This window comes from Manis pentadactyla, chromosome 8 (assembly GCF_030020395.1).
Source record: "Manis pentadactyla isolate mManPen7 chromosome 8, mManPen7.hap1, whole genome shotgun sequence".
NCBI lineage: Eukaryota > Metazoa > Chordata > Mammalia > Pholidota > Manidae > Manis > Manis pentadactyla.
Genome location: NC_080026.1, coordinates 13,943,261 through 13,965,924, shown reverse-complemented (window position 1 = coordinate 13,965,924; position 22,664 = coordinate 13,943,261). Strand labels below are relative to the sequence as shown.

The window sequence follows — 22,664 nt, the reverse complement described above, 5'->3', positions numbered from 1 at the left end:
AACTGATACCATCAGTGAGATTGTTAAATATCAAAGAGATTTCACTGCATCCTAAACTTCCCCTTGAGTGAGAAGTGAATGATCAAATTCAGAAACACTTCATCTGGTAAAGCTAAATGCTATCCTTCTTGCAAATCTCCTCCTGAGATTTTGCTCTTAACTTGAGCAAATTAGCTGAGGGTGAATGATGATCAAAAGAAAAACTTAAGATGAGCAAACTCCATAAATCGCTGGTGAGACTGAAACAGATCAGAAAAAAGTCATGCTTTAGTCAGACAGATCAGGAGCAAGAGACACAGAGAGAAGCATGGATAGCCGCTATAAAATAAATAGAAAGGAAGGAGAAACGGGTAGGCTTGGAGCGGGGTTAAGAATGTCACAAACACAAGAGAATTCTGTGGGTCTGGACAGCTCCTCTCAGCCCCCTTCCTACACTATCTTAGCAGGTAGAGCCTGAATTTTGAAGGGCTCCCAATGTGTGGCCTCCCCACAAGCCACCCATCCCCACACACCCACTCCATTCCCACACAGCCACCCCCTCCTCCACCACACCCCCTCCCCCATCACACACACACACACACACACACACACACACACACACACACACACACACACGTTTTCTTTTTTATGAATAGGGTCTACACAAGCTTCTCCAGGGGAGGAAATTTACATAGGAGTTTGGAAAGGTCATACTTTAAGAAATAGTAATCTAATAATTATTTCTGAAAGACATCCTACAGATACAAATGCACACACACCAAAGGACCTGTATACAAAGTCACTCATGTCGTGTTGTTTGCCAAGAAGTAACTGGAAACAACTCAAGTGTCCGTCAACAGGAGATTGGTTAAATAAGCTTTAGCCCCACAATAGAATCATATTTAACTGTAAAAAAATACTTTCTACAACACAGAGAAGACAAGTAGTGACTCTACAGCCTCTTACTACGCTGATGGACAGTGACTATAATGAGGTATGTGGTGGGGACTTGATGATGGGGGGAGTCTAGTAACCATAATATTGCTCATGTAATTATAGATTAATGATACAAAAAAAAAATAGACTTTCTGGGGATGTTCTGCAGGCTATACGGGTGTTGAACATTGTACATATTTTGTTATTTCTGGTGTAAGAACAGAGAGAAGATAGGAATATCCATTTGTATTTACATAAAGAATTGCTGAAAGAAATCAAATTAATGAGAGTGTTTTCCTAACTGAGGCTGCACAGTTGAGTTAATGGAGACAGAGATAGCACTTCTTAATGAATGACTTTTCAAAACATTTTTGGTTTTTCAACCATGTGAATGTATTATCTATTCAAAATTTTTAATTTAAAATAATAATAATACAACTCAAGAACAATTCAATTTTTTTAGATGGGCAACAAATTCAGGCACTTCACCAAAGAAAAAATACGGATAGTACCTAAGGACATGCAAAGATGCGACCTCATTAGTCCTGAGGGAAATGCAAATTAAAATCAGAATGGCTCAAATTTTAAAACTTGATAATCCCAAGTGCTCAGGAGGATGCGAAGCAACTGGAATTTAAGCATTGCTGGTGGGAATGCAAAGTGGTACAGCCACTTTGGGAAACAGAGCATCATTTTCTTATAACATTTAACATACATTTACCATGTTACCCAGCAATCTCACTCCTACATATTTAACCAACAGAAATGGATACATATGTCTCCCCACCAAAAATCTAACAAACCTGAATACAAATGTTTATAATCGCTTTAATCATAGTCACCAAAAACTGGAAACAACCTAAATGTCTACCAACTGGTGGATGAAGAGTTATATTGCTGGAACACCACTTGGCAATAAAAAGAAATGAACTACCAATATGTGCAACAATATGAATCAATTTCAAAAGCCTTCTGCTAAATGAAAGAAACCAAACTCAAAAGGCTATGTACTGTATGATTCCTTTTATGGTGCTGTAAGAAAGGTGTTAGAGACAGAAAACAAATCAGTGGCTAGGGGCTGTAGGTGGAGAAAGGTTTGCCTACAGAGGGGCTCAGGGGGACTTTTGGGAGTGATGGGATTGTTCTATATCTTGACTGTGGTATGGGTTAACACAACAGTGTGCATTTATTAAAATTCATAGAATTGTCTACGTACAGGAGTGAATTTTACTGTATGTATGTAAATTATACCTCAACAAACCTGACTTTCCAAAAGATTATAGTAATAAACAGAAGAGAGACATGGTCCAATTTTGGAAAGGTCACTCTGGTTGCTACATGGTAAAAAAAACAGGAGTAAGCAAGAGCAAAAACCAGCTTGTGGCTCTTGTCAGACATCTTTCCTGATGGCCAGAATGAGGGTGATGGTGGTGAAGATGGAGAGAAGCAGGCCCATTGGAGACATTTTGGGTTGAGAGTTGGGAAGACTTGCCAGTGGCCTGGAAGTGGGTCAAGAGTCAAAGTTGCTCAGAAGATTTGTTTATTCCCTTCATGTCTTAGTCCTCTCAAGCTGCTAAAAAAAAATACCTTTGACTGGATGGCTTAAACACAAACATTGATTTCTAAGTCTGGAGTTCACAAAGTCCAAGATGGAGGGGCAGGAAGGTTTAATGTCTGGTGAGGGCCTGCTTCCTGGTTCATAGATGGCTGTCTTCTCAGTGTGTCCCCCTACAGCGGAAGGGGCAAGATTGCTCCCTGGGGTCTCTTTTCTAAGGGCACTAATCCTATTGAGGAGTGCACCACCTTCATGACCTAATCATCATTCCAAAGGCCCTACTTCCAAACTCCATCACCTTGTGGATTGTTTCGATACATGAATTTAGGGGAGACACAGACATCCAGTCTATAGCACCGTGCCATCTGAGGCAGGTGCAGAGCAAAGACTATCAAACAGTTCTAGTCCTAATTCTGCCATGAATGACCTACAGAAGCTCCACAGAGTCTCTTAATGCACACTAAGGACTAGAATAATAATATAAAAACTGGAGAATATGAAACCAAGAATCCTTTTGTTGTTCTAGAAATTAAAGAACAAAAAACTAGTCCCATCTAGGTCTTCTCAGGGAAGAAGGATGACTGTGAAAGAAGATGCTTCCCACTCCAAAGGGCAATAGCAAAAAGATGAAAGTCCATTACTTGTATTTTCTGGTCAACATAAATTGCCTAACAAGGAAAGAAGAAGAAAAAAAACTTGGTTGAAATGCATTCCATGTATGAATTAATAATAAATCATACAATTTATTTCTCTTTTTTAATCTGTAAAGTTCATTTTCTATGCTTGCATGTGTACTGACCGTGGCTGATGTGGACTGACAAGTGATCACCCATTAGCCTCACTTGAGCATTCCTGGCTGCACCATTAACACGCTGACAGCAGTTTGGAGCTAACTATCTAGAACAGGACAGTTGCCTTTAGTCACCTCAGTTCAGAATACTTAATCCAGATCATAGAATGTCATGTGCAGTTCAATGGGAAATCCTTTCAGGTTTGTGCTCATGAAACCCCTCTGTGATCAAGAGAACGACCAAAGAAAACTGCTATGCACAACTTCTTGTTTTATTTTCCATATATACATACACCCATTCACATACAAACACACAAATATATTCTGATCATAAAAATAACACACAAAGACTGTAAAACATTTTACAAAATCCTCCTCAATTCCATTTCCTAGATACCCACAGTTAGCCTTTTATTATGTATTCCTCTAGACTATTTTCTATGCAACTACTTTTTTTTAATGCGTTACTTATGCAAAGATAATTTAAAGAAATTGAAACCAAGATGTAGACAGTAGATATTAACACTTGTACCCTGCTTAGGAGGAAGAAATTACATGAGAGACTGTATTTAAATATCTCTAAAGGATATGTCTAAATAATTCATTAGCTTTTACAGTATTAATTTAGGGTTGTTTCCTTTGATGGTTATTAAGAGAATGTAATCGAAAATTCATGTAAAAGTGTAAAATAAAATTACAGAATATTATCTGATTCTATATAAAGATTCTTAGGCACAATATTTCAAAAGAGTTAATACATTTAATTTATGATAGCAAAAGGGTTCAGAACAGACTACCTCCAAATACAGCACCTTGGCATATAGGGTATATATTTTAAGCTGTAGGAAATTGAGAATTGGCAGGTACAGGGAGGACTCTCAGATCTTCCCTTCTCCCCTGAAATCAGGTCATAAGACCCTCATTAAAGCAGTTCTCTCTTTATACCCAGAGAACAAGAGCATCCTTAATCTTCAAAGACAGTGGGATTTTGAGAAGATTCTGAACAGGTCTTGCTAAGCTTCCCCCAGTTTACTACCCTCAGCTCACTCACTTCTGTCCTTTCACACCTGCCCATGACTTCCACTCTTCATCAAACCTAGGATATAAAAACACTCAGGTTTAATTGGTTCTTGGGGTCTTTATTTCCTTAGGAAGGCTCTTGTGTCACATAAAACTCCTTTAAATAAATTTGTATGCTTTTCTCTTGTTCATTTGTCTTTTGTTAGAGCCACAACCAAGAACCTAGAAAGGTAGAAGGAAAATGTTTTTCCTCCCTTATAATAGAAAATGTTTTACTCTGATAGAAATGCTTTCTAAATAATATAATAACAGTATATGCCCTAATATATTTAGCCATTTGAATTTTTTAAGTAGTTGAATTAAGGAAAAACAGTGATTAATAACTAGTAGGTAACTAACATCTTTTTTGTCTAATGGCAACCTATTCTGGAAAGATGAAGAAAATCTTTAATACAAATAGGTTTTGTATCACAAACTTTTTTGCCTGTAAAAATATTTTGGACAAGCAAAAAATACCCAGACATGGTTTCAAAGGTCATCCAATATTACAAAGTTTATAATAATAAACAAATAGCAAAACAACAGCAACAAAAAACAGTATTCAGCCCCAGAATTAGATTCCCCAAAGGCAGAGGCAACTTCCCATTCAGTTAACTCTTTCTCCTCTTATATTTAACTCCTCATTTTTAGTAATAAGCTTATGGTGCTATATATTGATCAAGTAAGTTTAAATAATATCTACTCGCTTCCTGCTATGGAAGGTAAAGACTTACTATCCTTTCACCACCCCTGCACACACCCACACTCTTCTCCCTCCCTGCGTATTTTAATCACAGTTTTGTATTAAGTAATTATCAGTTTTTATAATATAATGACAATGCAAATATTGGCCATGAATAAGCAACACTTTGTTTATCTTTCTTTTTTTTTGCATGTTTTGTTTTTGCTGGAATTAAATATTGACTACTTATTCATTTTGTTCTGTTTTTGTGTATGTGTGAGTGCATTTATATATATGCTATAAACTTTTCTTATACTTCTCCAGTTTTCTTCTGACCAATTTTGTCAAGCACCTGAAGTATTCCAGTGGTTCTTTTTTTTTTTTAATTTAGACATCTGCTGGATCTTTCCAGCCTTCTGTTTCTACATAGACTGATTGATCTCCAGAACCGCTGAATTTTGTCAGCATAAGACATTTCTTCACTATCACTGTAGAAATTCACCTTGCCTCTTTCCTTTGCTGGGAACCTTGTTTCCACACTCAGATTCTCCTCTTTCTTGGTTTATTCCCTTCTTTTAGTAACACACATGCTCCAGTAGCTTCCTGGAAAAAAAGAGAAAAAGAAAGCAAAGATTTTGAGATTTGCCGGTTTAAAGATACCTTTTTTGCCTTTGAAAATATCCTCATGTTTGATAGTTTGCTAAGTAACATTACTTACTTTTATTTATTTTTTGTTTTGGAAATTTACTAAGGAAATTTAGAATAAGCAAGAGATTATATTATTAGATGGCTCTAATGGAAAACTGCAGAGTACACCCTCTGCTTTAATCTGATTCTAGCCTTCTATTGACTTTGAGATATTTTGAAACTGAACTTGTAGATACATGATAGCAATGCAAAATAATTCTTGCCTAGTGTCATGCAAATAAATTCTGTGGTGGAATTGTGGTACAGTGGTTTAAGGTCACTTCCCCACACTCCTGAAAGCCCCCACCCTCATGAAAAATGCCAGTTTTATGTCCTTTGTACATGCCTTTCAGTATTTCTTTACTCTATATAAAACTGTTGCTCTTCTGACTTCTCTTTTGAACCAATTATGACAATTTCCAGTTTGTTCATTGAATGATGAATTAAGTAAACCATTTACATGTGTTCATCTTCTATATGCATGAGAGTCATGATTTTACCTTTTTTTGGAAATCTGTCCTTTAACAATTTTATAGCTGGAAAATGCTCAGGGTGATGTGAAATTGTAATAAAGTACTCTGCACAGAATTGCAGATACAGAGTCATCTGGGCTCTTTTGAATCTAGTGTTGACCTTTAACAACACAGGTTTGAAATGTGTGGGTCCGTCCACTTACACACAGATTTTTTTCAATAAATATATTGGAAAATTTGTGGAGATTTGTGACAATTAAAAAACATTTTCTCTAGTTTATTGATTGTAGGAATACAGTGTATAATACACATAACGTACAAAATACGTGTTAATTAACCATTTATGCTATCCTTAAGGCTTCCCGTCAAACAGTAGGCTATCAGTGGTTAAATTTTGGAGGAGTCAGAAAAATCAGGTGCTGATTTTCAACTGTGCAGGGAGTTGGTATCCCGAAGTGCCACATTGTTTGAAAGTCAACTCCAGGCCTAATAATCAAATTTTTTAAATCAAAGTTTTTGTTACCCTTATTAATAAAGCTTTGAACAGAATAGGTCCTTAATAAATATTTGCTAAATGAATCAGTTGAATTTATACTTCATCTGGGGTTGTTCAATCAGATGGAAAGACAGTTAACTTTTGTACTCATGGACTGAGGCAAATATCCACAATACTCATTACTTATTTAGTTTTTCCAAATTTCATCAGTCAGGTAGGGCCAGATGGTAACAAACAGCTCCCAAACCTCAGTGGCTTAACACAACAAAACTTAATTTCTCACTGTACATTGAGGCTTTGAAGGGAGCTCTTCTAATCATTGTCAGTCCAGGACCCAGACCATGGAGATTCCTCGCAAACATTTACTTCTTAAAACCCCTGCAGCAGTGAGAAGGGGGCCTGCCGCATCACATTCTGGCTTTTAAAGTTTTTAATGAGAAATGATACATGTCCCCTCTCACATCCCATTGGCCAAAACAGATCACATAGTCTCTACTTTTAAAGGGAAGAGTACAGTCCTATTATGTGCCAAGAGGAAAAAATGACCAAAACAGCATTAAAACGCCCCACATCAATATACTCGGATAAAATGAACACAAAAGGATGAGGTGCCTCCTGATTGAATCTAATAATACTGTTAATATAAACCGTGGAGATGTTAGTAATTTACGCCTTCTCTCCTCACGAAACCCCTACACACACTGTTCCACACAAAAAAAATCATCCTTTGCATTCTTTCTTTTTAGTTAGAGTTTACAAAAAAAAGAAGGAAACTTTCCTTTTTATTAACTAGCAGAAAATCACTGAGGTCCCTGGTAGAGGGGAGGAGAAAATGAATAATCTGAATATCTAAGGGAAAACTGAACGCTTAGATAAAATCAGAATGAAGTTTCAAATGAGGAAACAAAGGAAGAATGAAAAAATAGTTCTAACTGGATAGAAATGGGAGGTTTTTCAAAGGCCATATTGACAGGTCTCACAAGTTTTGCCTGATCCTCCACAGTTGATTTTCGTGTACTCTTTGGAGAAGACAGAATGATTATGCCCTGGCACAGTTTTAAAACAGGAAGAATGAAGGTTTTAAATGACCGTTTTTTTGAAGGAAAGACGTAGTCTGCACCAGAGGACTCAAAACACCCAGGAAGTGAAGTGTAGCCAACTGTTGCCTGGAGGAACGGGGTGGGGGGAGTTGGAGGGTCTGGACCTGGATCCAGACCAAGTCTGTTTCAAGTTTATTTGATTGAGAATTTCACTTTGAAAAGAGTACTTCACGGGACCTTGGGGAGCTGTCAAACTCTGCCCAGGGCCGAAGATGAACCGCGCCGCGGACCAGCAGGGAGAAGCCCAGTAAATCAGAGGCCCCTTGTGTGCGGCGCTGCGGCTTTACAGGTGGCGGAGTCACAGGCTGTGCTTCTCTGCAGGCGCCTTGGGACTTTACAGTTTATGGGTCAGAACTAACCCTGTGGATGGAAAGGAGCGTCTGAATCCATTCTCCAAACTGCTGATTGAAAAATGGGCTTGAATGAGCCTACAAAAGAGACGTTTCCTTGAATTATCTCTCTTTTGGAAGGATCCCCAGGAAGCTGGTAACAACAGAGGCCCCCCGGGTGAGAAAAGCAGCCCTTTGCTCCCTTACCGAGGGGGGTGGTCAAGTGTAGCAGTTAAGCGCGTGACTGTGGAAGCTTTGGTCTGTCCTGTAGAGGTTGTGCGGGTTTGGGGCCTTAAATGGTCTCAGCTATAAAATGGAGATTATAATGAGGATTAAATGTATTAATTATGTGGAAAGTGGAACAATGAACACAGTGCTATACAACTATTGGTGTTTATTATTACACGTAGTTGCATGTACTACTTATTGAAAAAAACCTGATTTTTATGTTTTTATAAAGCACTAGAAATACTTCTTTAAAGCAAACGGTTGTCTCATAATCTATTTTCTGGGGGTTTGTTTTTATATACCAAGTTTTCTGACAGCTCCGACTCTAATGCCCTTTCCTCTCTCCGCCTCCCTTCTTTGCATTTCTTTTCCATTTAGCTGAGTGGTGGCCTGGAAGTGTGGAGTCTTTGCCATCAGTGGCTCCCAGAGCTGAATTCTCGAATTCTCAAGTTACCACCCCAGAGAGCATGTAAATAGCAGGAAATGAAATAATGTTGACTTCCCTCAGGCAGTCCCCTGCCTTGCAGACACCCCCAAAAGAGAGGAGGGTGCTCTCTTCACCCATTTTATTTTACAATTAGTAAAGGCAAGGCGATGCCTTCTCAAATTTATGCCTAAGGGAGTGGATGTTAAACTAGAACCTCCACCCTTGTTTTTCTAATAAATTTTTTTTCGAATGTACAAAGAGATAGATAAAATAGTACAACAGACCTCCGTATATCCAGCAGCAAGATTTAACAGGGTTAACTTTGCCATATTTGTTCCTTTTTTTCTTAATTATTTTAAACAAAAATTTAGAGCGTGACTTTTTCCTTTTTTTCCTTTTTTTTAAAACAGCCTTATTGAAGTATGATTTAGATACCATACAATTTACCCATTTAAGTGCACAATTCAGTGTTCTTTAGTATATTCACTGGTATGTGCAGCCATTCCTACAATTTAAAAACATTTTCATCATCCCAGAAAGAAACCTTGAATCCTTTAGCTGTGAACCCCACCTCCCTCCACATCACAGCTCTAGGGAACTACTAATGTACTTTCTGTCCCAATTATACTTTGGCTAGTCTAGACATTTTACGTAAGTGGGCTCATACAATCTGTGGCCTTTGGTGACTGGCTTCTTTCAGGTAACATAATATTTTCAAAGTTCACTCAGGTTGCAGCACCAGTCGATACCTCGCAAGTGAATAATATCCCATTGTTTAGATGCACCATATATTATTTACACATTCATCAGTTGATGGATATCTGGGTTGTATCCACTTTTTGACTGCTATGAATAAGGCAGTTAAGAATAGTGGTCTACAAATAACATGACTTTTTATCCCTAATATTTTATATTCACCTCTGAGGGATAAGGACACTTTCCCACATAGCCACAATAGCATCCAAATTCGTAATCATTCAGTAACCTAATCAAAATACAAATGTCTCCAACTTCCTCAAAATCTCTTTCATGGTTTATTTGTTCAAATCAGGACCCAGTCAATACAACACTTCAATATATTACATTGAATTGTTGTTATATCTCTTGAATATCTTTCAGATAGAAGAGTGCCACACATCCCATTTTTCCTGACATGGACTTGTTGAAAAGCCACCACCTGCCTGGTCAGGGGATGGGAAACACAGCTTTTACATTCCTTTATATCATCTTCTGGTGGCCTAAAGGGAAACAGCAGACACAGCTTACACTAGCCTCAACTCTAGCCATATTCATTCACTGTTTTTGTAGTGAGTTTGAATCTTGGTCCACAAAATAAGTGTAGTTTTCTTTTTCCATATAGAACTTCTACTTTGAACCTTGCCCCATTCTACTGAAAGGTGGACATTTAATCATGATCAAGTTGGAGTTTCATCTCCCTCAGGGGGGAGTCTGAGTTCCTGGGGGTTTGCGGTGTGTGACTGTGCAGAGAGGGGTAGGTCTTGGGTCCCTGGGTTGTCATCTTTCCCTGGCATCCACTGAGACATCCTTTGGCTACTCTGCCCGAGCAGATCAGAGCTCAATCAATTTCCTCTCAGCCTGGAACAAGATCTCCTGAGGTCGCTTGCCTCTCTGGGTCTTGTCTATGATATTCTTTTCTTTTTCTTTATGGCACCAATTTCTGTATTTATTAGTTCTTGCAGCAATAATTGTAATAACTCCAATGGTTTGCAAGAAAAAATATAGTTTACTCATGGCTCTCTGCAGGTCTTCTGTTCTACTCCAGGCTGTGGGTCCGTTTTGTTCTACTCAACTCAATACACTTTCTTGTCTCTGATGTTCTTGAGCACAAAGGAAACATTCTGTGGTTCCAGTTTTCTGCTGTGGGAGTAAGTACTCTATTGGGCCGTTTTAAGTCTGATTGTCTAGACCTGTGTTATCTAATATGGCCTCCAGCCAGAGGTGTCTGCTGAAAACTTTATTGAAATATGGCTAATCAAAACTGAGATGTGCTATGATTGTAAAATATACACAAGGTTTCAAAGACTTAGTACAGAAAATGCAAAATATCTCATTCATAATTTCTGTATCAATTACATGTTGAAAGGATACTTGGCTATATTGAGCTAAATAAAATATCTCATTAAAATTAATTTCACCAGTTTCTTTTTACTTTCTTAAATGTGGCTACTTACTAAAACATTGCAAATTACTTATGTGGCTTGAATTATATTTCTGTTGTACAGTATATGCTGATCTAGACTTTCCATACGGCCATTTCTTCCCTACTCTTCTATGCCACACTGATATAGAGAAAATTCTGTCATTTTATCAACTCCACAAGCTCTATTCTGGGATGGGGGTCAGCAGGGTGGGAGGTGGTGCCCAGACCCTTTTCTCGGGAACATACACCAGTATTCTCATCTATTTCCTTCTCCTCAACTTTCCTTTCTTCTCCCAATTAGACCATATTTAAAACTCCAGGGGATGGATAACACAGCTTTTTAGCCAGTCTTCTAAGTCCATTGTTTACACCCCATCTGAAAGTCAAAAACTTAAGAATTTGACTCTGGTTCTATTGTGTTATTCTATCTGAAGTGGGGAGATAGTACAGAAAAGCAGAAAATACTAGGAAGGAAAAATGCGTCAGTTACCATACCAAAGCATTACCCATCACCCATCATTCCAGAAACGTGTTGTGCAATGATTCTTTGTCAAAAGCTGTGCCAGGTGGCACCATCAAAGAGTACAGACCGAATGAGTGCTTTACATATGTAAATCCAAAGATGCAATGAAACGTTAGAGGCGCTGCAACTGAAATACTTGTTCAGGACACAAAAGAGCACAAGGAAAAGAGTAGACTGACCAGCGCTGCTGCAGAGTGGGGACAGAGCAACCAGGAAATGCAAGCCAAAGCACTGTGGAGACCAGATACTTCATCATGTGTACTTGTTGTGTCTCAGGAAAGTCACTTTCTGAGCCTTGGTTTCCTCAGCTGAGAAGAATGTGCATGATTTTGACCTGTTTTCTTATCTCGAAGCACTGCTGTAAAGGAGAAATGTGCATTCAAACAAATAAACCAAACCGTTCGCATGGTTTGGCATTGGGTGGTGGGATTTGGGGGGACTCTTAGTTTGTTTTTAATATTCTGCATTAACCAATTTTATATAATGAACAAGTATTACTTTTATAATCTGTAAAAAAAGAACAATTTTATTTTAAATTTTGCCTTTGCTGCCAAACTCCTTGAACTAGGGGTCTATAGGCGCTTCTTCCACTTCCTCCCTGCCCACTGAAGCCGTCCATAGTAATCTGGGTTCCACCCCCTCACCCACTGGCCTCCCACTCACCAAGGCCAATGACCGCTTCTCACCCCTTGTCCAACTGACTCCTCCACGTCAGTAACACAGCTCCTTAAAGTTTCTGAAAAATCAGTGCTTAAATTATAGAAGTAATGTGCCAGTACTATAAAAAGAATAAAAGACTATCCCCTACAAGGCTACCACCATAACACAACCACACCATTTTTTTGTATATTTCCTGCTAGTCTTTTTACTGGAGTATATTTTTACTTCATTATGGCATGAATTTATACCCAATTTTAAATTGGCCACCACCTCCACGAAACTCTCTTTATTTCTACAGAACAATTCTTTCCTGGATTTTCCACAATTCACCCATTTCTCAAACTAGCACATTAATATTTAATATTCATAAGAATTTCCTAGTGTTTGTTAAAATGTGGATCCCTGGACTCCATTCTACCCCATCACAAATATCTACTTCATTAGGCCTGTGTGGGCCCAAGCGCCTATGTTTTATGCTTTCTGTAGCGTGTGGTCCAGAGACCCTACAGAGAAACACTGCAGGCACACCGTCCACAGCAACAAGCTCATCAAACAACCAAAAACCAAAACAACCTTGGAAGCCCAAACCAGCTAATCATCAGATCCTCTAGGAGCAAGGTCTGACTGTCTGTATAGTTTTTAAACCTTCCTGGTGATTTTGATGAACCACTGCCTTGACCACAACCACCGTGTTTGCATTTCCCTGAACACATGGTTCACTTTCAAGTCTCCAAGCCATTGTTTGTGCTGTTCCTGGGCCTGGATTTCAATTCCTTCCCACATGTGTCCTGGAAGCCTAGCTCAGAGGTGGCCTCCACTGTAAAACTTCTAGAAGCTTCTCCATCTCCTCTATCTTCCTTTCCCACTTACAAATCAGGATTAGTCACTTAAATGTCTATATCTTTAAGCTGTCCATGAGCTACTTGAGAGCAAGTATAGTGGATATATTGTTTTCTATTCCTGAGTATCAAATTACCCCAAAAATTAATGGCCTCAAACAATAATAAACACTTATTATCTCACAGATCTCCCAGCTTCTGCAGCTCGGAAGTCAAGGCAGTTTAGTTAGGTAGTCCAGACTCCACTCTCTCAAAGTGTTGTAGTCAGGGTGTAAGCCGGGGCTGCAGTCTTCTGAGGGCTTGACTGGGGCTCGAAAATCCACTTTCCAAATGTCACATGCAAGTGGCCAGCAAGTTGGCCAGGAGACCTCGGGCTCTGAGTTAGCACAGTAGATCTCAGTTCTTCTTCATGTGTATCTCTTCAGGGGGCTACCTGAGCATCCTCACAGCATAGTGGCTGGCTTCCTTTAGAGCAGGTTAATCAAGAGTGAGCAAGTTAAAGGCTGATTGCAGTCTTTTTTGACTTGAAGGTCACACATCATCACTTCCGCAGGATTCTATTGGTTACACAGGCCAGCCATGAAACAGTGTAGAAAATTATGCAAGGATGTAAATACCAGGAGGTGAGGATCATTTGGGGTCATCTTGGAGGCTGGCTACCACTGTAAATATCTATTTTTTTCTTTTGTTTATGCATCACTGCTTTTTTTGTGTGGGGAAACTCACCCACTTATAGTACAACTGGGGTTGAACCTTCCTCATTTGAGGGAAAGCAAGTAACCTAAGCCTGGCCAGTTTGAAGGTTTCCTCAGGCCAGACTGTTCAAACGGGCATGTGATCAACTAGGGCCAATCAGAATCTCCCTTGACTTTTGCAATATGGATTCAGAGGAAGAGAGGGTCACTATGCCTCTGCTATTTTGAGCTCTCAAAATGATCTAAGCTGGGGCTTCTAACAGCCATCTATGCAGGTCATATCAGAGGAAGCTATCTTTAGTAAGAGAAAATGAGGCCAGAATACAGAGAGACAAAGATAAGTAGAGATGAAAAGAGAAAAGGGAATTCTGATGAAATAATTTGAGCTCCCTTGATCCCACCGTGCCTGAACTCTATACTTGGACTTTCCAGTTACATGAGTCAATAAATTTCCTTTTTGGCTTAAGCTAATTTAAGTTGGGTCCTACTACCTGCAACCAAAACAACTTCAATAAATCAACAGGGTCAATATTTTATTCTTCTTGAATTGCAGCTTTGGGTTCAATTCCTGGTACTCAATTCAAGGATGATGATTACATTAATTAATAAATTATTACATTTTTCCATAAAAGCAATCTGATATATGCAAACTTTTTAAAAAAAGAATTGGCAACTTACCAAGTAACAGTTACAAAAACCCTAAATACACTAGAACCTTGAAAAGTTTGGGTGTCTGGCAGCCCCCCTCAACCCCCAACAAACCATTATATTGGTCTGCTGCACTCGTAGTTAGTTTCCTGCAGTTCTGTGTGATGTAGTTGAGTGAGTGGTTTATCAGGATCCTGAATTTACAGAGATAGGCCGAGGAAAGAGGTATGTAAGAGATGCACACCATGTTGCCTCGGTGACAGGGAAATGGAAAAAGGCCCGGAGTGGACCTCCAAATATGCACGTATACAATATGTAGGTAAAATTATGTAGCAAGAATTCAAATGAGTAAATGAGTAGAGGACCTCCAAAGAATGCTGACTGTGGGCTGGTGGTTTCTTCCACTTCTAAGAACAATGCTTAGAAAGGAACTTGCAAAAGCAAGATGCAAGATCAGGTTTATAGCTGGAGGTAATGAGTTCACCAAATAACTGTGCTAGTAATCAGATCATCCCAACTCTTGCCCTGACTGAAGAACTGAAAGGAACAGAGAAAAATATGGCCTCTTGAAAGAATGCTTTGCTGCAACTTAGATCAGACACCTCATATGTGTGAGCATTGTTCTAGTATAGGATGATATAGAAATATATGAAGGGAAGGATGTCAAATGTAGAAAAGAGAGAAGTAGCTTGTCTGCTGCCTGCCTTTCCCTTCAAAGTCTTCTAATACTCAGCAGCTTTGTTGCGTCTAGGAAAACTGTTACACACATCATCAACCAAGTGACAGGTCTTTATTTTTAATTCATCACAGAAGCCCAGCTGCCCAAATGATGCCTGACAAAAATCCCTTGTTGGTATGGGGCTTTTCTCAAGCCAAGGAAAACCTCAGCATTCCTTAGTTTTCCCCGAGGCTCTAACAGCAAGTCCAGTTTTCTTTAACTCTATAAACTCCCATGGCTCCTGGTCACATACCGATGTCTGTTTTTAAGAAAGAAAACTCTGGTGTCTCTAACAGTAAGAGCCTGGATTCTGGAGTCAGACTGCCTGGGTTTAAATCACTCCTTCCCCACTTAGGTGATCTGTGTGATCTAGAACAAAGCACACATTGTGCCCCAGGTTCCTCAGGAAAAGAGTTGATAATGTGATGACAGTGTCTCTTCATCGGATTGTGACAAGGATTAAATGATTATATATATATATATACACACACATACATACATGTTATATATAAAGATATCGAACATATACACACACATATATATATAAAAAGAGAGTTTAGAATAGCATCTGATATATAGTAAGTCCTATATAATTTTTCTGATACTGTTATCTAGACAAAACCACATTTCTTTCTATGAATCTTCCTCAAATCTCTGTCATTGTGCATTTTTTAAATCTACTTAGCCATCGTTATTTTTCTATTCAGTACATCTGATGGTAAGTAACTATTTGTGGACCAAATCATATTAGCTGGCTTAAGCCAGGGCGGTGGTACCTGACTGTCAGCATCTTGGTGGGGCCGCTACCAGTTTGTGTGCCTACAGCCCTCCTTGCCCTCCACAGGGCCACTGGGTGGTGAGGCCCATGAAAGGCAGTCTCTGACCGAATGCCACATGCCAAGACTGATGAGAAAACAAACACAAGTGTCCTTGTAAGCTCCATGAGCTCACGGCTCCTGACCAGAACCTTGTGGGAAGTGTTCATTTGAACCAGATACCACCACGTCCTAGAGCAGAAGCCAGGCTACGCTTCTCGTGGGCTCAGGTGACAGAGTCCTGCGTTAAGTGGTGCGCACAGGACTACACAAATTCCCAGGCCTGGAGCACGGTTCTGGGCCCACCCAAAACGTACGTCCTCTTCCTTTAAGAATGAGGTTCTCGTGCTGTACACATACCTCAAAATCCATGCATTTCACCAATAAAAAGCTATGTCTAACATCTCCTCTGCTAAAGATGAATCCTCTAGTGTAGAATCAGAAATGAAGAGTCGAAGGATCTGTGTCAGCCACGGATTCTAAGTCCAAGTCCTGATTAGGTCCCTTCGTGCTCAGCCACACCCCGGGAGTGTGTATTCCCTATTAGAGCACTTCAAAGGGTTCATTAACAACTCCTAAGTGGCATGCTAAAACCAACTTTTAAAGCACTCACATTTACCTTGCTGCTTAAGCTGAAGTATTTAAATTATGGTAATAATCACCTAATGCCAGTGAAACCCTCAGACTATAACTTGATTTAGTTTTTTAGAAGACAGCCTACCTATTGACTCTGATTTTTGAAAACATTCATGGATTCCTCATTAAAAGTGAATAATTAAAATAACATCAGCTGATTAAATGCTCTCTTTGCAAGGAACCTTCACAGTTCTTGATTTTATAATCACTGAAAAATGTGTTTTCAGACGTGTGGGTGGGTTGGAAGTGATTTTCCATGTGACTCAGGCACATCAGAGGTGACACTAACAAGAGCCCTTTAACACCAGGATTGTCAGTGGGAAACGGTCTTCAAAGAAATAGACAGTTGATGAAGCAGGTGGAATTCTGGAACTTAAATATCAATGTATTGACACAGAGGATTTTTTTAATTTTTACTGTCGATAGGAAACAACTTAAGTTTACTCAACAGGAACCATGTAGCCAAAACAGTAGAACAGAGTTCAGTGACATGTTTATTAAGAACACACTCACCTCCTTGCTTTTGAAATTGAACTAAAAGTAGGTCACAGTGGGCAAAATATTAAAAGAAAATATAAATATTTCTTTTTGGTGTCCTTGATGGTGCATACATTTGGCTTGAGTTAATTTGCACAGAGGGTAGCAGGACACAGGTTTTCTGCAGGGTAAGGGAAAGAAGGCATGGGAGGGAGATTAGGAAGGGCAATATCACCAAAGGCAGGCTTTGTCTAGTTCGAAGTCATGGTCTACCACTAAAAATGTGACCTGAAGTTTTCTGTTGTGGTTTTGTATTGTGTTGCTAGGGGCAATGAGGGAACCCTGTAATTACTGAAGCACAGCCACTCTCTGGGTGAAGGCAGGACACACTTTAACTGCTCCCAGCCTGCTCTGGTGGAATCTCCGGGAAGTGGGTTCCCATTATATCTAAATGATGTCTCTGCCCAATTCCATAACTTCCCAGTCCCATGTCTAATGCTCAAAAAAATAAATAATTCCCATTTGCTTTTACCTCTCCAATCGCAAAAACAGAACAACACAAAATGTCAGCGTCATCTAGTGGGAGTGGGGGTGAGAGATGTGTCTGCTCTCCCACACCCACCTTCTCCCTCTTTCCCAGAGAGGACCGCCCCGGGTGTGGAGGTGGAACGAGAGGCAGGATCCCCGGACCGGACGACTCTGATGGGGAGCAGTAGGTGCTGACAGCGAGGCTGCTGCTACCTCTCTGACCCCAGCAGATTTTCTTCCCCCTCTACAGCTGCCCATGTTGGCTCTCCCTGGGCCACGTGCCCTGGCCCACAGTCTCTGGGCGTGGGGTTTGGCTCAGGCTCAACCTCTTCTTCTCTCCCCCAGCCCAGCCCTCTCCTGCCCAAGGGGTCCTCTTGCCAGTATTCTCTCGGATGTGGTACTGGGACGTGGCTCAAACTCAGCTACTCTGTCTACTCCACTTACAGGAAATCCAATCCTTACAGTGCTAATGGTGGAAATACACTCTGGAGCTTCATTAATAGTGATTTAGAGCTCTTTGTAGGAGACAAGGGGAATCATCGAAAACAATCTGTCATTAACTCAAAAGAAATACACCAATCCTGGAAGTAATGCAATTCTAAGCTGTGGCATGGAATAGACAGAGCAAGCTCCGGATTCATCTCCTAATCCTGATCATTACCTCAATGCCCAGTATACAGAGAACACATCAGATGTTTTAATTGGCGTAATAGATACTACATTTGATTTTAGCTAATAGGCAGAGAAGAAACAACAGTTTTACTTAAGCCACACACCTTCCCTTTCACACTTGAGGTGGGAGCTGACACCTCTAGAGTGCCCCACAGCTCTCCAGTGCTCTGAATTCTACCCTGATGTGCTCTGGCCTGATACAGTGCTCCTGAAGAAACATCTTTCTCACTGGAAATGAGAGTTTTAATGTCTTCTTCCTGAGGCCTGATCTAAACACCTCCTCTGCGTGCTCACTCACTCGTCTTGCTCAGCTCCATATTTTCTGTACCTCTTTGGGAGTGTCATAGGACAACTCTGGGACTCAAGTTAACAAGACTATTTTTTTAACTTTTCATTATGGAAATTTCCAAACATAAACAAAAGCAGAAAGAATGTTATGATAAACTCGCACATACGCACCACCCAGTTCAGTAATTACTCATGACCAATCGATACCCCCAATATCGCCTTTCCCCTTAGACCACATGTCTAACTATAAGAACTCCTTCTGTTATTTTTCATTTAAATGTAAGAACTCTTTTTGTTGTTTTAACATAACTGCAATACCATCAGCACACCTAATAAAAAATAAACAGCAGTGCTTAATTACCATTAAATATCCAGTCCATATTCAAATTTCTGCAGTGGTTTCATAAATTGGGATCCTAATAAGGTTTATCTGTTATGTTTGAAACATTCCTTGCATTAATCAGATTACACTAGGCTATGCTATGGGAGCATAGTGGCTAGGAGAGAATCATAGTGGCTTAGGAAGAAATCCAAAATCACAGTGGCTTACACCAAGTTGGGTTTATTTCCTACTCACGTGAATTTCCATTATGTGTCAGCTCTGCAGTCTCTTCACTCCTGGCCCAAGATCTAAAGAAACAATCCCTACTTGGGATACGCCCACTTCCTGGCAGATGGAAATGAGGAATGGTTGAAACATAGTGACTTTTACAACTTCTCCTCACAAGCAGCAACTGTCAGATCTGCTCACATTTCTTTGGCCAAAGAAAGTCACGTGGCCAAAGCTGATGTCAGTGGTGAGAGGGGACCTGTAATTCTCCCCCAGAAGAGGACAGCACTAACTGGAAACAACACAGACCATCAAACCTTGTAAGTCCCTTTCAATCTATGTGTTCCTCTCCCATCCCCAATTAACTAGCTGAAAATATTGGGTCATCTGGGCTGCAGAATTTCCTATATTCTGGATTTTGCTAGCTGCATCCCTGGGTTGCCCTAGTTTAACACATGTGCCTCTATCATCTCTACTTTTAAACCTGTAGTTAAACATAGAGGCATTATCAGATTCAGGTTCAATTTTTTGGCAATGACCCTTCCTAGCTGGTCATGTGTATTAGGTTAGTTATCTCTTACTGTATAACAGATCGACCCCAAACTTGGTGGCTTAAAACAACAATAATCACGTATCAGCTCATGGTTTCTGTCAATCAGGGGTTCAGATAGTGCACAGGGCGAATGGCCTGTGTCTGCTCTATGGTTCCCAGGGACTAACTGAAAGACTCAAAGCCTGGAGGATGGAAATCACCCTGAGGCTTGGCTGAGGCTGAAGGTTCCTTGTCGAAGGTGGCTCACTTGGTTAGGAAGCTGGTGTTGGTAAATTGGTCCACAATTGACTGGGCTGCTTGAGCATCTTCACAACAAACTTGTTGACTTCTCCCAAAGTCATTGACCCAAAAGATGGTACTGAAGCAGCAATGTCTTTTCTGACCTAGCTTGTGAATCCAGACACTGACATTTCCACTGGCCACAAAACCCACCCTCATTCAGTGTGGGAAGTCTACACAAAGGCAGGAATACCAAGGGAGGAGGCTCCTGGGGGCCATCTGGAAGGCTGGCTATTATATATATCAAGTGGCCTTTGATGTTAAAGAAGTAGGAGCAATCTATATCATGTTGTATGGGACATGGTTTCTAGCATTTGAGATACGGTCCAGGAGAATTGTAGGCGAAGAAAGTAGGACCTAAATGAAACCACTACATCTTTATTTTTCCATGTGAATTCACTTTTGACACATGTTTAGATGAAAAAAAGTAAAATTAAAATATAAAAAAGCAAGCAAACAAGAGTTTGGTTATCATAAAAGTCATGTTATGGTTACCTTTGGCAAGAGGGAGGGTTTTCTGATTTTGAAGAAATACATCATAGAGACTGCTGGATGCTGGCAATGTTTTATCTATTGACTTCAGTGATAGTTACACAGATATTGCCTTGATAAATCATTAAGTTGCACATTTCTGTTTTTTCTGTGTGCTATATTTTACCATAAAAATGGATTTTTAAAGAGGAAAAAATTTAGTCTTTGTAATTAAAAATTTTAGCTGTAGGGGAAACTTCTTTTTAAAAAGACCATCTGTTCTTTCTTGGTTCTATCGTCCTGTTCCCACCCCTCCCTGCATACGGGGTGTCAGCAGGATTTCTGTTAGTTCCAGCACTGGCAGCTTCACACAAGAGAACCTCACATGCCCTTGACTCCGTGGAGCAGGAGAAGATGTGGTCACACACACACCCACTCATGGGGCTTCCCTCCCTATACTTCAAGAAGAGGGACTACCTTTGCTTTTTTTCCCAGGTTGGCGAGAGAAGGAAATGGCCTCTCGTCAAGAACTCTGCAGCTCCCAGAAGGTCCCTCACTTCTTGCTCCCAGACTTTCATGGTAGACTTGCTAGCACTTCTGTCAGCACCCCAGTGCCTAGTGGTGCCCTGGACTAAGACCATGTGGTACTTAGTGCTGTAGTTCTCAGCAGTGGGTCTGAAAAAGCCATTTTGGTACAGGGCACTTTACAGCAGCCTGTTAATACCACCATTGATGGAAAAACTATTATATATCAAGGATTTTGCTAATTTTACATCATGCAATGTTTTATAATTTACATTATTTTATTTAATTCTCGTGATCTGATGAAATAGATGGAAGATCTAATTATTTCCACTTTTCAAAGGGGCTCTTGAGGTTCCTAAAGCCAGCGTATCTTAACCTAAAATCACTGCAAAGGGCTAGCCATACTTCTAAACACTTGCCATAGCCACTTCCGGCAGAAAAATAGCCCTGGGTGGTTCCTCAGACAGGGTTTGTTGGATATTATCTCCTGCCCCAACCCCAACCCCAGGCCACAGCTGATTTTGTCAGAAGTGGTTCCCTGACTCAAGGGCAGCCGAGATGTAGGGCAGAGATATGGGATGGACTGGAGAAACAGATCTGCCCAAACAGGAATGATAGTGATTATGTAGATAATTAGCTTATCTCAGAAAACACTGTGAAAAATGCAAGGAAGCTATTATTATAATAGGAAAAGCTAAAAGAAAACAGAGATGAGAAAGTAATGCACAGATACTATAAGGCAATAGGAATTCTCAATAAACAAGGAGTATGAGTAAGAGTAAGGTAACAGTGAACAGAAAACATATCTATTTGCTACCAATAGAAGGGGAGTTATTTAGATGAAATTGGCACAAACATTACAAGCAAAGTTTTCAGGCGACTAAGTTCCCATAGTGATGGGGAAGCAGCACTGTTGTTGTGAGTGGGCCTAGTCCAGCCTTTGTAATTCAGTTCCCTCTTATTTTTAAAAAAATTTGAGAAAATAACCAGGCTATGAGAATGCTAATTAAGGAAGACTGAGCCTATAGGCAGTGAATATTATATTTTACGTAATGATAGGAGTAAAGCCTTTTTTCCAAAGTACTGATGGAAAAGTAGCAGAGAGAAAAATAAGAAAATTAGAGAAGCTATCCAGAAGTCTGTTATCTGATGAACAGGATAGAGAAATCTTAAAAAGAGAGAGAGAGAACAAAAAAAAAATGGAATGGAGGAAATTATCAAAGAAATAATAGAAGAAAAAATCCCCAAAACTAGATGATTTGAATCTTCAAGGGGTAAGGTCCCACTGAGCGCTCAGTAGAGCAAATGAGACAAACAAACAAACAAATAAAAAGCCATGACATATCTTCACATAATCCCAGGACACCAGGGAAAAAGTGAGTCTAAAAGGTTTAAGAAAAAATAGGCAACACACGAAGAAATAGGTAGGAGAATAATGCTGGATTTCTTAACAGGAACATTGGATGCCAGAAGACAGTTTTGAGGTAAAAACAAGGTTCATCAATTAACACCCAGCTAAACTGTCAATAGACCTTGAGGAAGGAATACAAATATCTTTAGTCATTCAAGGCCTTGAAATATTTACCTTTCAGATGTCCTTTCTCAGGAAGCCACTAAATGTTGGGTTCCAGAAAAATGGGTGACTAAACCAAGAAAAAAGGTAGCATAGAAGAAAACAGGAAAGACACAAAGTAGTTCCCCAGGCAGTGCAAGAAGCCTGGAGAGCAACCACTCCATATTGAAACAGTATGATGGTGGGTTTGGACAGAATGGTCTCCAGGAAAAATGATGATTAACACATTTGAGAGTTTGGCAGAATTTGTATCTTTGTGATAATGAGTCTCATTGATCTATTTCTATTACTTCATTGTCTTAATTACTGTAC

General features: G+C 39.9%; 1 long non-coding RNA gene and 1 other non-coding gene across 2 annotated transcripts; both read right to left on the bottom strand.

Annotated features, from left to right (window-relative positions):
• Positions 1–3,518: 3,518 nt before the first annotated feature.
• LOC118911822 (uncharacterized) lies at positions 3,519–19,399 on the bottom strand. The gene is made up of 2 exons (XR_005024610.2): positions 18,979–19,399; positions 3,519–5,604 (listed from the first exon to the last, which is right to left on the bottom strand). It is a non-coding gene; the product is annotated as an uncharacterized LOC118911822 (long non-coding RNA).
• Positions 18,007–18,193, bottom strand: LOC118911845 (U2 spliceosomal RNA). The gene has a single exon (XR_005024623.2). It is a non-coding gene; the product is annotated as a U2 spliceosomal RNA (small nuclear RNA).
• Positions 19,400–22,664: the final 3,265 nt, after the last annotated feature.